At 44.3% G+C, this 15,593-nt stretch overlaps 1 long non-coding RNA gene across 1 annotated transcript; it reads right to left on the bottom strand.

The window, feature by feature from the left end:
- Window positions 1–2,533: 2,533 nt before the first annotated feature.
- Window positions 2,534–15,246, bottom strand: LOC113909991. Its single transcript, XR_003515874.1, has 3 exons — window positions 14,787–15,246; window positions 13,745–14,145; window positions 2,534–2,876 (listed from the first exon to the last, which is right to left on the bottom strand). It is a non-coding gene; the product is annotated as an uncharacterized LOC113909991 (long non-coding RNA).
- Between the last annotated feature and the right edge of the window lie 347 nt (window positions 15,247–15,593).

Below are 15,593 nucleotides of genomic sequence, written 5' to 3'. Positions count from 1 at the left end.
ATACTGGGGAGGATGGATTTGTAAGACGTACCCAACAAGTAATTGAGAAATTCCAATGCTATCTCTGCGCTTGTCAGACTTGGTCCCAAATAACTGTGGGCAAAATTTCTCATAGGCCGGCTAGCCTGCCTACTTTCCTTCCTTCCTTCTTTCTTTTTTTCTTCCTATTCCTGCTTTATTGGATTTCTATCTTTTCTTGATAGATAGAGGACGGGTGGGTTGGGCAAACACTTTGTAAGCTCTTTCACGCCAAAGATGAACTTTTAAAAGTACTACTCCTTTAAAAATATTTTTTAGGAAAATTAGGGGCTGCTGGGTAGCTCAGTCGGCTAGACGTCCAACTCTTGGTCTCCACTCAGGTCACGATCTTGGGGACGGGAGATGGAGCCCCTCGTTGGGCTCTGTGCTCAGCAGGGAGTCTGCTTGAGATTCTCTCTCTCCCTATCCTTCTGCCCTTTGCCCCCCACACCTCCCCTGCGCACCTGAGCACTCTCTCTCTCAAATAAATAAATAAATCTTTAAAAAAGTTTTAGTAAAATTAAAATTTTTGGCACAAAGGAAGAAATTACTAATAATAGACTTTCAGGTGTCAATGAAGGAGGTATTTTTAAGCAGGGTCTTACTAGCTCATTTGAACTATACCAGAGAGAGTATTATGAATCATTCAGCTGTCTTAGACTCACGGGCTCCTGGGGTTGGCAGCAGCATTGCATATAACTAGTCCAGCCTCTAATTGGGTGTTTGAATTCCCTATACAGCCTCCTTCGCTAGTGGCTGCCTACATCCAGCTAGTGAGAAGCTAGTTCCCTTCAAGAGAGTCCACTCTATCTTCTGGACCTCTGATTGCTTGAAAGTTCTCCCTCATGTTGATCTGAAATCTCCTCCCAGAACCTGAGGCACCTTTCAGACAAGAGCCCAATAGAAAAGGTGTTTTTGCGTCTGGTTTCTTCCCACTCAAGCTCGCCCACTGGGCTTGCGGTCTGGGGTCGAGTTATGGCCATTGGCTTTCTTCAACAGGGAAATGTTACTGCCGTGATGCCTGATATAATGTTCCCAGTAGGAAGGAAATTGTTTTGAAATTCAAGGGTTTGGAATTGGAAAAGACAGGGCATGGAGAAGTGTGTCAGAATGTCAGAGGATGTACATACTAGATCCAATGATTCTCTCTTTGCCAGGAATAAAAATTTCATTAAAAAATAGAAGTAAAATTCTAGTAGCAAGAGCATTATTAACCTTACACACACGCAATGATCGTTGTACCAGGTTCACGTTTGGAAAAAGAGGCAAATTCGTTTGTTCATTCAGATCAAACTGGTATCAAATAACCACAAATTCATATGTTGCCTTTTCTGTTTTGGTTGCTAGGTACACGGGATTCACAGGAAGCTTGCTAAATATGTTTGACACATTTTTGCATGTGAATCATAAATATTAGTGGATTCCTTTCAGGATTGGCTGTCATTCAGAAATAGAGCTTGAACCAAGCTTTCCTCTGGGAGAAAAAAAAAAATCTGGATTTCAGGCTGAAAGAAGGCCTGATGGGGCGCAGCAGCAGGTCCCCAGCTATGCGGTAAAAGAGTAGTGAAAATGGCAGTCCTTTATGACTGTCTGCCATTTTGCAGTTAACAAACTGCCTCCCCGTTCACAATCTCATTTGACCCTCACAACTCCCCGGTGAGATAGGTATTAGGGCTGGCAGCTTCCTCCGTCCCAGGAATGAAGTCGTGGGCCCCTAAGAGCCATAATGAGAGGAGAAACCCTCGGGACGAGAGTCTCCCGAGCATGACTCTAGCTCATGTTGGCAGCGCTGGGGCTGTGCTTCTCCAGTGTGGGATAGCACACTCCACCACCCTGCTGAATCCAGACATTTCATTTCTTATCTTGGTTTGCTCAGTACCGAGCCAGTGGCGCTTGCATAAATGTCCTTCTGGCATGAGGGAGGGCGGGGGAGAGAGAGAGAAGGGAAACAGCAGCGGTCAGCAGAGTGTCAGGCTGGGGACCTGCCATCTCGCTGAACAGAGCTCTGGCCAGCTCCAGCAGTGTCCTGGGTGCAGCTCTGATCACGGCTGATGGGATTGTCCCCAGGCTCAGGATTACTTCTTGCCCTTAAAGAGAACAGGGAGAGAGCATCCCTTAGCTGTTACCAAGGTGTCACTTGTAAATCATTAACCAGGAGCAGAGAGAGGAACCAGAGAGAGGTGAAAATAAATGAACCCTGACACAGAGGCCTCCCCATGTCGCCTCTCAGATGATTAGCATCTGAGCATTAATTACCTGGTTATCACAAACATGCAATATGTTGGGGGTGGGGCTGCATTTTGAACTTGGTTTAACTCTGTAGAGTCTTCCAACGTTTAATATTTTCCACAGGGGCTGGAAAAGCCCCCCTCTCTCTCGGGTGATCCAATGGACCCCCCTGCCTCCAACGGGACTGTGGACGGCTGGGCTTTCCACGGCCGCTCTTCTTGATCTCCTGTCTCTTCTGTCTCAGCAGTTCTCCGTGGTGGATCACTGCATAGCCACAGTGTGGGCCCCACTCCAAGGACTCAAAGCCTACAGAGTGTTCCTTTTTTCTCTGAGGGTCTGCTACTTAAAAGGTCATCAGGAAATAAGACTGGTGAATGGAAGAATGGTTGAAGCTGGTTGATCAGTACATAGGAAATCATTAATCTACTCTCCTTTATGTGTAGAAAGTGTCCATAATAAAACATTTTTGAAAAGACAATGCATCAAGAAGAGTGGATTTGACTGAAGCACAGAATGGAAGTCTTGATTCATTCAGGCTCTGGAGTCAGGCTGGCCCGAGAGCAAATCCCAGCTTGGCAACTTTCCAGCAGGAACTGACCATTTCACTTAACATCTTGAGGCTTCCTTATCTGTAAAATCAAACGAAAATTAGTTACCTCGTCAGGTTCCTGACAGCACTGAGTGAGATGACAAAGTTTTCTTAAGTGATGAAAATCATCTTTACTAAGTTTAAGAAAAAAAGAGGGGAATGTAGTATAAGGATCTAAGGGTATTTCAAAATTCAAAGACGGGACTACCGCTGATTCTCAAGAGTGACTTGGAATCAGGGACTCCAAGGGCATAAAGGACCATACTTGGGTTCATGTCTCTGGGCCTCTCTGCATGATTGGTCTACTGTTCCCTTTGCCTCAAACCAGCTCTCTCTATTGCCAGTCTGCACGAATGAACATTTGGCTATCAACAGCAGCTCCCAGGTTTACCTTCTCTCAATTCAATCACACAACCAGGCTGAGTTTGGATCTCCTGGTCTGGATTCCAAGTTTTCTGGAGCACGTCTTTTGTCTAGCTTGCATAAGAAAGAGGTCTACTCTCCTCAGCCAGGAGCTGAGGTCACTCTGTGTTAACACGGAGGCTCCCATGTGGCCATGTCAGTGGAGTTGGCAAGGAGAAGTTCCCAAAGGAAAGGAGAGCAGTCTCCAAAAAGTGATCAGGGTGAGGTGGTGATGGCGTCGGACAGACAAAATGATGAGTCAAGATACAAAATATTTAGAACATAGTAGTCTGTCATTAAGTATGGGCTCCTCATTTGAGTTGACTCATCTTCATGCCCTTCCGGGCAAAAGCCTTAGGTTAGCCTAACCCGTGACATCAATTACAACTCTTCCTTCATTTCTTCATTCCAGCGTGCCTCCTCTGTGCGGGGCAAAAGGAAACAGCAGGAGCAGAGACAAAAACCCCTGCCCTCATGGCACTGTTGATGGAGCGATACAGTAACAAAAGCCAAAATACATAAGGCCTCGGAGAAAGTGGAATTGGAAGTGTGGGGGGTTATAGTTCTAAACAGGTGGGCCAACAAGAGAGCGTCCTTTGAACAGAGACTTGCAGAAGACGAAGGAGTGTGTCATGTGGCTCTCTGGGAGAAGAGGATTCGGAGGGAATAGCAGGCACCGAAGGTCTGAGTCAGAGGGAACGGCAAGAGGGCCACCGCAGCTAGAGTAGAGTGAAAGAAAGGAAGGGCATGAGGTGTAGAAAACCAGTGGACCTCTACCCAGATCTTTAGGAGTTTTCTACCCGAGGAAGAGGAGGAGAGGTGTGATAAAGACTAACGCTGGTGGCCAGAGCACCTGTCTCATCCATTCTTTAGTGATCCCTAAATAAACCATTTCTGATGAGAGACAGCCTGGTATAAGTCAGTTTCTCACACCGTAAGAGTAATAGGAAATTACAGACAGGGTTGCAAACCAAAGGCCTAGCTGCATGGAAATGTCAGGACACCCTTCACCTCCATAGGGCTGTTCTTTACCAAGCACCTGTAATAGGTGCACACAGTGCTAGGGGGACATCCACGGGTGCCGTGAAGGTTGAATGACCTTTTAAACACGGCCGGGCCACATAAGAAAGAAAACTAATCACCGCTTCTAAGAGATGCCAGCACACAATTTTTTCAGTGCCCTTAATTCTGCCTTTGAGTCAAGAGATGATGAGGTCGTGCCAGAGGAAAAAGCCCCTGTTACGTGACTGTGTCCCACAGCCCTTTCTGCAGTGGTCACAGTGGAAAACTTTGAGCAAGGACATTAGCTACTAAAGGGTTGGGAGAAAAGAGTAAGAGAGAGCCAGAGAGAAGCCCTTCCCTGTTCCCAGAAAATCAGCACCAAAGCAAAGCCCACACTCCCGTGCTGCTCTCCCCCGGAAGCCACGATCCGTTTAGTACCAGAACAGAGTGTACTTTCATGCCACACACGGCTTGTTCTGAGTCTTGGGCAACCGCACGTAGGATAGAACGCATGGCCATTGGGGGAGGGACCCCAGAAGTTAAGCACCTGTCAAACATCTGGGCAGAATGAAAAAGGGAAATGTAATTTAGACAGAGGAAATGAATTACAAGCGCAGCAAATCCAATCCTCTTGTAGCTGGTGGTCCAGAAAAAGGAGGGAGTGGGCAGAATAAGCCTCTTAACTTACCTAGATTAGTAACAATATTCTCCCCCTTTAATAATTGCTTCTGAAGATCAGAGGAGGGAACTTCTTCCTGTTTGGAATGGGTGGTGTCTCAAAGAGGAGCTGTATCTAAGAGGTAATTTGCATCTCTCTTTAAACTTGTGACAAAATGTGTAAACATGGGGCGCCTGGGTAGCTCAGTCAGTTGAGCATCCAACTCTTGATTTTGGCTCAGGTCCTGGTCTCAGGGTCATGAGATGGAGCCCCGTGTTGTGCGCCATGCTGGACATGTAGCCTGTTTAAGATTCTCTCTCTCTCTTTGCCCCTCCCCCACCTCCCTCTCCCTCTCAAAAACAAAAACAAAAACAACAACAAAAAAAACCCAGCAACAAAAAGTATAAACCTACACAAAAATATCAGTTACATGGAGGAATGAAATGAAGCAAGGCAGAGGAAGTAGGACGTTTTCCCACATTTTTCTCACGTGTACACTTTGGTACATTGACCCAACATGTGAATTTGATTTTCTAATCATGACATGAATTCTGATAACTATTATTTCTCCTGGGCATCTTTGACACCAACAGCAGAGAATTGGGGGGTAAAATATGCCAAATCACACTGTATCACAGAGCACATCATTATTAAAATGTGGGTCTATCTATCTACTCATTCATATCTAAATCTATCTATCTATCTACCGATCTATCTATTATCCATCTATCATCTGTCAATCATCTCTCTATCTAATAAACAGTACAAATATATGGCACAAAATTCAAAGGTTATATTTTTTTTTCCCCACTCCATCTCTAGTCACGTTCCCCAGAGAAAAGAGACATCATATGCATCCTTTGTTTAATGGTAACATATGCACCATTTCCACATTGCCTTTTTCCTTAACAAAATAATACTGACATGGCTCCTTATCAGTACTGTGTCTATTTTTTCCAAAGGCTGCATAGTATTCCATTGCGTGTTTGTTCCATAATCTATGTAACCACTCTCCTCATGATGAATATTTTGCTTGCTTCCAAGCTTTTGTCACTGCAAACAATACTCTACTTCTGGATGTCAGGCATTAGTCAAGACAGCCGATTTAGAAATTGCTCAATTTGTTGATGGATAATGCTTGAACTAAAAATGTGGAATGACAGTCATGTGTTTCAGCTTGTTGTGATGGGGAGTAATAAAGCACTGTCTTTTTCCACCACCAGTTACCATGAAGTAAATAAACAGTGTCAGGAAGGAAGAAGGGAAATACTCTTGATTACTTTTTAAATCAATTTTCAATCTTTTATTCACCTGGACAGGGCAAGAATATGATAGATAGAGCTTTCTCTATTCCAATGATGCCTTCATTTAAGCTTAAGTCCAGACAGCAGTTGCAAGCACAGAAAGGTGATACAACATGCTGGATTGTGCTATTTCAACTCGGTTATGCTGGTAACATGTTTCAAAGTTAGAGCTGGTCAAGGAAGAAACTTGGGGGTGAGATTTGCAAGGTGGAAGCAAGGCGGTAGATGTGATCCTGAAGATTTTCTGGTCATATATGGTGAGGGACAGAAGCAGAGGTATCTGGTGGGTTCCAGCTGGTTCTTGCTGTCCTCTGCTCTGCTCCTGGGTCACCTTCACAACCTCCAGCCCTGCAGACCAACAGAGGCATCAAGCCCTCCAGGGGTTTGGCCGTATACAGCCGCACAGGGCACAGCCACCCTTGGGTCTTTCCATGAGTTCCGCCTTTGTGGCCCTCCTCTAGCAGTTAGACATGCTTGGCTTCTCAGATTTCCCTGGAAGGTCTCACATGTCCATCCATGTCTCTGCTTCAGCTGAACTGGCTGGTGATTCTTGGATCCTCTGGCTCTTCCTTGTAGACCTCTGTCAGCTCCTCCCACACTAGTGTAGGGTCTCATTCCTACAAGAAATCCCTTATTCTTAGCATAGTGATCTTGGCTCTGCTTTCCTGCCTGGCCCCTGACTGCTACATACAGGAAATTCTCACTTGGTGGTATCCTTCCTGAAATACCTTACCCATTTCCAGGCTCTGTGTTGTGAGAGGCAGATGAGAAACTTGAGGGTACCAAGGAGATGATTGCTCCTGGCCCACTTCTAATTAGGCAGCACAGAAGGAGCAGCTTAAGCTTTCATTAGGAGGTGTGAATTCAACGTCCAGGGCATGATTTTGGAGGTCTTCAGAAAAAGTCTAAGTTCTCAGTTTGAGATGGCTTAATTGCAGTCCTCTTCGAGTCAAAGGGATGAATAAATGGCCCTGAGAGTCCTTTCCAGTACTAATGTCATACCATAGCTACGTAAGACTCAAGAAATGCCACATTAAGTCGGTTCACCGGTTCCAGCCCATCATTCTTTTTCTCCCAGCGGTCCCCAGAGATGTTTGTGCGAGGATATAGCTGTACACTCCAGCGTATCACCGAAATGTGAAGGACGCCTTCCTGCAGGCTTTCCCAAACCCTATTAACATCTTTTCCTCTGCCTCCTACTTAACGCCGTTAGTTATTATCTCATTGCAGCTGTTGGAGGACAACCTTGTTTCCCTATAGAATGTTGCTTGTCAAAATTAAAGTCCCGAAGTTTTCTAAATGACTTTGCTGGTCCAAATACCTGGGCTAACCTTGCCAGCAGACCTCTCCCAAACAGTGTTATTTTTCTTCTATGTGAGACCTACTGCTGGGATACCGAATTCTTTTCTTTTTCTTATTGTGGTAAAATATATATAAGAGGAAAGTGGCCATTTTAACAATTTTTAATTGTACGATTTAATGGCATTGATTTCATTCACAATGTGGGGCAACCATCACGACTAGCTAGTTTCAAAACTTTTTCATCCCCCAAAACAGAAACTCTGCAACCATGAAGCAATACATCCCATTCCTCCCTCTCCCCCAAGCCCTGGTAACCTTAAATCCACTTTCTGTCTCTACGAATTTGCCTTTTCTAGATACCTCATATAAGTGGAATAATACAACACTTGCCTTTTCTCATTTGGTTTTTTTCACTTAGCATAATGTTCATCTTAAGATCCCAGCCTTTTTCTGTTCAGAATGAATATAAGATTCTCCTCTCTTCCAGTTTGAGAATCTCTTTATGACTTCATTTTATCTTGGTTTCTTAACTGTCATCCCAGGAAGAGGAAAGAGACCCAAATCGGTAGGGCCTTATTCAAATGTGATGCTTTAAAAACATAAAGTAATGAGGAAATATATTCAACATAAAGATACTCTTTTACAAGCCTCAATAGTCTTAAACACAATCATTATTCAGATGAAATATCAATGAAATATTTTTTCTTTGTGTTGAAACCTGAAGTCATAGAGCTACTGATATAAACATTATTTCAAGGCTGCTAAGCCCCTGAGTATCTAGTAATGGTGGACAAGTATTTAAACATATCATAGTCCTTCAATATATGGGAGAGATAACATGTTTGTGCATCTCTAATGCATGATTAATCCTTTTTGACATTTCTCTTCAGTGCTGAGGAAGATGGTTGAATTCGCTTGTGGCTGTATTGACAATAACTTATCTCTTCCTCTTTCATTCCTGAAGGGAAATGTCATAACAAGAACCCACCATTAAATAAAACATGTACATCACAGTTTTTTTTTTTAATTTTTGAAAAACAAAAGAGGCTGACCTCAGAGTCAGAAGGAATTTATACTGAACAAAGAAACAGTGAGACCTAAATATAGAATCTTATTTGTTTTAGCATTTGCTATTTTTCCTGTGGCAAGAAAACTGTTCCAGAGTATAAAGCAATAGGAAAATGGTTACTTCCCACCTAGGTAAGCAGATTGTAAAATGATCTACTAGTAAAAATATCAGCATTGCAACAGACATAGTTAATCGTTTGGTTTATTTAATCACTTATTCATCCATCCAGCTAATAAAAGTTATCGCCGAGTGTTTACTTTGTACAAGGTACTGTGGTAGGCTTTGTCTGGTCTGTCCAATATGGTAGCCAATAGACAGGTAGACTTTGTGATGTCAATTCAACAAAATAAAAAAAAATCACTTCCTTTGTTGCTCTAGTCATGTCTCAAGTACTCAACACTCACATGTAGACAATGGCTAGCATACTGGACAGTACAGATGGTAGATCATTTCCATCACTGCAGAAAGTTCTTTTATTTATTTATTTGAGAGAGTGAGAGAGAGAGAGTGCACAAGCAGGGGGGAGGGGCAGAGGGAGAGGGAGAAGCAGACTCCCCGCTGAGCAGGGAGCCCAATGCAGGACTCAATCCCAGGACCCCAGGATCTTGACCTGAGCCAAAGGCAGAGGCTTAACCAACAAAGCCACTCAGGTGCCCATCTGCAGAAATTTCTCATGGGCAGCCCTGGTAGGCTATAAGAAATGGTAATACAAAGTTTTTTCCTTAAAAGGGTTTGCAATCTAGCTGCATATTTATAAAGAAAAGAAGTATAATTTTTGTTTCATTTTGCAATACATGATAGCAATAAAATAATAGGAGTTGTCCTTTTGGGGGAATGTATTATGGGCCACGTCCTGCTAAATTCTGTACACATGTGGCAGAACTGAAGTAATATATGCCCTTTGTCTGTGCTTATTGGCTTTTCCCTCGTTCTCATCTTCCAGGAGTGTGTGGGAGAGTATGGGCCCTTGCCAGATCTGACTCTACTGTTATGCAGATTTACAAGAATGGGGAAATAGACACAGGACTGGAATGGGGAAAGGAGAGGGTGGAAGGTAATCCAGCAAGATCCTGTGGTCTCACTGCCAGAGGATGAATACCATGAAAAGAAAGGTTCTGAGCAGCTATGGACTGTAAGGGAAGTTACAGGAAAAAAAAGGGAATTGTCAAGGGTTTGTTGTGGACTATATATACATCCTCCTTCCAGATATAAAGAAATATGAGTAAAAAAGCGGAATAATTTTGAGGTGGATATTTTTTAATTGCAAATTGCTCAGTCCTCGCTGACAGCCTCTCTCAGGAGATAGTAAATAGCAGAGCTGGCTCCAAATCATCTTTCTATGAGATTCTATTTTATGTGTCAACTTGACGGGACTAAGGGTGCCCAGATATTTGGTTAAAAATGACCCCAAGTGTGTCTGTGAGGGTGTTTCTGAATGAGATTAACACTGGAGTCAGTAGATAGAGTAAACCATATTGTCCTCTCCATTGTGGGTGGACTTTATCCAATCCCTTGGAGGCAAATAGAACAAAAATGTGGACTAAGGGACAATTTGTGCTTTCTCTGCCTGTCTGTTTCAGACTCAGACTTGGACTGGAACCATACCACCCTCCTGGATCTCCAGCTTGCTGACTCTGGATCTCGGAACTTCTCAGCCTCCATAATCATATGAACCAATGCCTTTAATAAATCTCATGTGCACACACACACACACACACACGTGTGTGTGTGTGTGTGTGTGTGTGTGTGTCCTATTGATTCTGTTTCTTTGGAGAACCCTAATATATATGGCCTCTGTGGGCTGATCATAATGAAACAGTGAATCAGAAAGTTCAACTTTATCCTCAGCTCCTCAGGGTGTCAATTCAGAGCTAGCGGAGGTACCTCTGCCTGCTCCAATCTCTAGGTCTAGTCTGGAACTAGAGGAATTCCTACACGGTCTGGATGGACATGAAGATCCAGAGGCCAAGGATTTGGCCTTTGTGGCCTTCCTATGGCCAAAGACTAGTCTTCTCAGACTTCTAAGAGAAACTGTATTGAAATGGCATGACTTCCCATAACAGATAAAATCAGAAAGGGAATAAAAGACCATCTAAGAGAGGCAAGGAAGTTTTGTGACCAGTCTTGTGCTGGGAATGTTCTGTTCATGATTCTACCTGGTATCACTCTGAAAATAATCTTCAAGTAGAATCCAGTAATCTCAAAATAGCAAAATGATCAAGCTTCAGTTCTTTAGCTAAGTAGGGCAACTTGTTCCATTGAATCAGACTCTGGGGTTAGCCCTGTCCCGGCCAGAGTGCAGACTTCTTTGCCCAGGGTTTTTGTGCACAGTAACCTCTGCCACACAGAACAGTTAGACCAAGGGTTCTTAACCTGGAGAGATTTAAAACAAGCAAACAAACTTGGAACTAGGGCTCTGCCTCCGAATATTAAGACTTAACTCTCTGGATTGAAATGTAGCATGGCTATATTTTCATGAGTCTAGTGAATCTAAAATACAACCATTTTGAGTTGAGAAGCGCTCATCTGAACCATTCCACAGCAATAAGCCACATGGGACCCAGACACTGCTGGATTAGCCCACAGAGTCTGAGGAAAATTAAATTCCTGCAATGCACTTTCATGTCGTTTTGCCAGAATAAGCAGAACCCACATCCTCTCCACACTCACTCTCTGTTTTATAATGACTAAGGAGTGTCTTTTAGGGGGCTGCTCTCTCCTCTCTTTCCCCTCTTATTCCTCTGATCCTTATCACTTTCTTCTGACTCTGGGCCTTTGTTATGCAGAGTAGAGTCCTGAGACCAGCCCCTGTGGCATTACCTGGATGCTTATAGAAATGGAGACTCCCAGGCCCACCTAATGAGTCAAATTCTGAATTGTGAGATCCTCAGGTGATTTTTATGCACTTTACAAGTTGTGAATTGCTGCTCTATACAACCTCTACCTGGATACCCCTGGGGTAAATGCCCTGACATTAGGATATGTATTACACAGAGGGGATGGTGCATTCTGTTCCTTCTTTCAGCTCCTAAAAAATGAGGTCATTAGTTCCCTACTATAAAGCCCACTCTCTGATGTTAGTCATTAAGTGAAATTACATATAAAGTGTACTCAGAGTACACTATATATATAATGGAGAAAGAGAGAGACAAGAGACACACCAGCCAGTTGTCACTGCAGTTGGCCAAATGATTGATGGGTGGGGAGAAGATGCACTGGAATGCCAAAGCTCAGCACTAAATTATGTACTCAATGCACAACAGCTGAGGGTATGAGCTATTCAGATGCCATCCATATTTCTTGACTCTCTTGTTTTCTACTTCATTTGGCTTCGGCCTCTCTTAGCTTGTGTTAGGTGGGATCTCTTCCCAGTATGGCTTAGTGGCTTCAGGGCAGGCCCTGGCAGCTGGGTCTGAGCCATGCCTTAGGTATTTTGACTATTTCAGTACAACATGGCAAGGAACTGATTGATCCAAAATAAATCTCCTGAGCACACACTGCTCTTTATCTCCTCATTATTAGTTGAGAAAAGAGTCTCCCGGTATTGAGAGCAGAAGGCCGGAGAAATTTTAGTCAAGATGAGCTTCCTCTACTCTCATACTCTCTGACCTTGACTGCTCCCATTTAAATGAGGCCTGTGTCTGGGTTCCAATGGGGGCAGCATAACAAAATATCACATTGAAATTAAGAATATGGGTTTTGGAGTCAGGTAGATTTTGTTTGAATCCTACTTCTGTCACACCCAAGCTTTGACCTTGGATGTGCTCCTTCTTGAATTTTGACATCAGTGTTTTCTTCTATAGAAGTAGGATGATGAGAGAACCCATCTTACAAGAATTTTGTGAAGATTAAATATATAGTACATAGCATTGCATCTGTTCCACAGAAGGGCTCCATAAGTAGTATTATGATCATCATTATTATCATAGTCTGCATTATATACATTAGCAACCACTGTGGATCTAGGGAGAGTCTGGGATTCCCTTAGAACTGTGGTTTAACCTCACTTTAGTGTACATAGTGTTCTGTGTGAGTTGCTTTGAAGTACTTTAAGTGTGAAGAACATAAGCATCGTCCTCTTAAAAACAGCAGGTATATTTCCTTATACACAGGCATCTAGGCTCCTGGAGAAATACTCTTTCTGAAGAATAAGGTGCAAACTGGAGCAGTCTTGGGTGATTCTTGGGAATCCAAGAGTGTACAGCAACAAAATTCAAGTCCTATTGCAAACAGATTTAGCACTATGCATATACTTGTTTAAAGAAAGCTGCTACCAAGTTTTATTCATTGTGATCATTTTTGAGCCACGCTCTAGTTCCAACCAAGTGCTAGACTGCACTTACTGTCCCCAGCCTGCTGAGCTTCTCTGTGACAGCTCCAACTCAGCCTCTACTGGAATGCTAGAGCTTGAAGGCAAAGAGTTTGAATATCCTGATGCCAGGTTATTCTTGGCAATAACCCACTTTGGCTCAGATGGAGTCATGAGGCTCTGGCCTCTTTATTCAGGTCTGGAACCAGAAGACAGCTCCTCTGTGTGGAGGAAGGCAGGCATAGGAATCCTACCTGGGCACACCCAGGGGCATCCCCGTGGATAAAGAAAGGGTAGGATGGGTTCACTGTCTTTTTCAAATGATTTTCTTTAAATAACAGAATGCTTTTATCAGACAACGAAATATCCCAATACATCAAAGAGATAATAGTCTTTTGTTCTGGTTGATAAATATGTCTACGTGCATAAGGGACTTTGAGAGACTTTATTTTTCTAGATAATTATTGCTGTGCGTACTTCCTTGCCTGCTCACACACATATCCACATACTCAGTGGCCTCTGTTGTTTGCCACCTAGGAATCCCAAAGCTTCTTGAACATTATTTAAAAATCACTGCACTAACTGATCTCTAAGGCATAGTCAGCTCCCGTTTCCATTACACTAATGCACTAAATATGGCTCCGGGGAGAAGGAGGGATTTTGTGTGCTGGGGCGAGGGTGGGATAGAGTCTGGAAAAGAAGCCAAAGCTCAGAGAGTGAGCCTGGTGTCAAAGCAGAGGAAACAACTCAGGGCCAAGGGAAGGACTGAGTCTCCGTGGTAGACGTGAGCAGCTTTTTAAGAGCAAACGAGGCGGCGATTATTTCTGTGCTCTCAGGCATGAAACACATGCCATCAGCTCACCTGAGGTAGTGTTTGGCTGTCATCCATTCATGGCCTAGATTGTTCGTGTGTCTTTAGTACGAAATCTGCTTCCAGGGCCCGGGTCAGTAAGATGCTCCTCCTCTGTGGTTTGCTTCCTGTGTGGGCTGAGTAAGGAAGCAGGGGAAGTGGGCAGAGAGCAGAGGGCCGCAGGATGAACCCAAAGTTTGCTTGCACGGAAGTCTGTCTAGGACCCAAAAGCTCTAGGCCTTCTGAATTGTTTATCATTTACACCTATAAAGTGTGTGCTTCAAAGCATACAGAAGCTTTTTGTACTCCCTCCCTATCCTGAGAGCTGTAAGATGGAAATCTGACATTTCTGATCAATCAAAAATCTTTGTTGACTGATGTTTAGGAAGACTGAAACTTCGAGAGCAGGTGGTCTAGAAAGAAACAAGGAGAGCAGTATGTAGTAATTGGGTTTAGGTGAAACACGCTGGCAGGATTGGAAAATTTAGGGGGAAATAATCGCAACCACTTTGGAAACCGGGCTAGAAATAGCAACAAAAACAGAGACAGCCCCACTCTCTCTAAATGTTGTCCTAACATTTAGATATCTTCTATACTATCGAAATATCTGATATTTAGATATTTAAAGCTTTAGATTTTCAAAGCTCTCTCACAGAGTCACTAATAAAACCTGTAAGAATGTTCTCCGTGATCCAAAATATGTTTCCTTCTGCCTGGGATGGACTGATCAGACAGATGAAAAAATAAAAAATAAAAAATAAAAAAAGTTGTCAACCATCAAGATTGACTTAAAAGGCAATTTCATTTCAAAATTGGGCTTTCTAACCCAAAGGGTTCAACTACTGTTTTATCTCATTTTCCCACTCCTCCCTGGCATATCTTTGGAGGGCAACTCCCGAAGGAGTCACAGGGCTGCTCTGTCCAGTTCCACGAAAACAGGAGACCAAATGGCCAAAGGTTGCAAGATGGAATCTCCCTAGGGGAGCAGGAGTGCAGCTTCATGTGAAAATTACAGGCCTCGCGAACACTGAACCTCTCTGAGAAGGGCCTTCACCTGGGCGCAGCAGCAGTGAGTTAAGGCCTTTTCTTCCTCATGCGGAGGCTCGGCGGCGATACACCCCGGGTCCCACCCCATCCTGGAGTGCGGTGGCCTGGGGCAGGCTCCAGTGCAGATGGCGCATTTTCGAGAATATCCCCCTGCCCCCTGCCGAGGGAGTGGAAGTGGAGGGGCAGGGCAGCAGGAGGAGGGGTGAGAGGTAAGGAGCAGGGTGGATTTGTAGGGGAAGTGAGGTAACCGAGACGGCCTCTGCCAATTCTAAGCACAGACTAGGTAAGAAAACTGGGTTTCTCAGAAGGGCCCACTTAAGGAAATCCATGGGCATCTGCAAGTGTAATTTTGATACCCCTCCAGCCTGTCGCGGTCTGGTTCGTCTCTCGGCTTTAGGCAGCCAATGCAGGGGTGGGTGCAAGGGAGCCCGGGGGGCCGCCTCCCCGTGTGCGCGGCCTCCGCGATGTGCGGCTCCTGCATCTGCTCCAGCCGCCTGCCCAAAATAGAACGTCTCATTGTGATGGATTAATCCTTGGCTCCGATCCTGCCCGGGTTACCAGCTCAGACTGCCAGACGTGCTGGGGCGTGGGGGTGGGGGGACAAGGGGCACTTAATTCGTTCAGTACATTCCCTCTTCTCCCCTACAGAAGTGCCCTGTCCAGCTGCTCAGCCCTTGTGTAGAAACAGAGCTGGGGCGGGCAGGTGCTTGGGGCGGGCAGGTGCTTGGGGCGGGCCTCCAACAAGAGGATTCTTGGCTTCCTTTTAAGTGGCTCATGGAACCCTGGGAAGAGAGAACCAAATTAAGGGAGACTT

The sequence above is a fragment of the Zalophus californianus genome, chromosome 6, assembly GCF_009762305.2.
Source record: "Zalophus californianus isolate mZalCal1 chromosome 6, mZalCal1.pri.v2, whole genome shotgun sequence".
NCBI classification, from domain to species: Eukaryota; Metazoa; Chordata; class Mammalia; order Carnivora; family Otariidae; genus Zalophus; species Zalophus californianus.
Note: the sequence above shows the minus strand (reverse complement) of the source record. Positions and strands in the feature narration are given on the sequence as shown.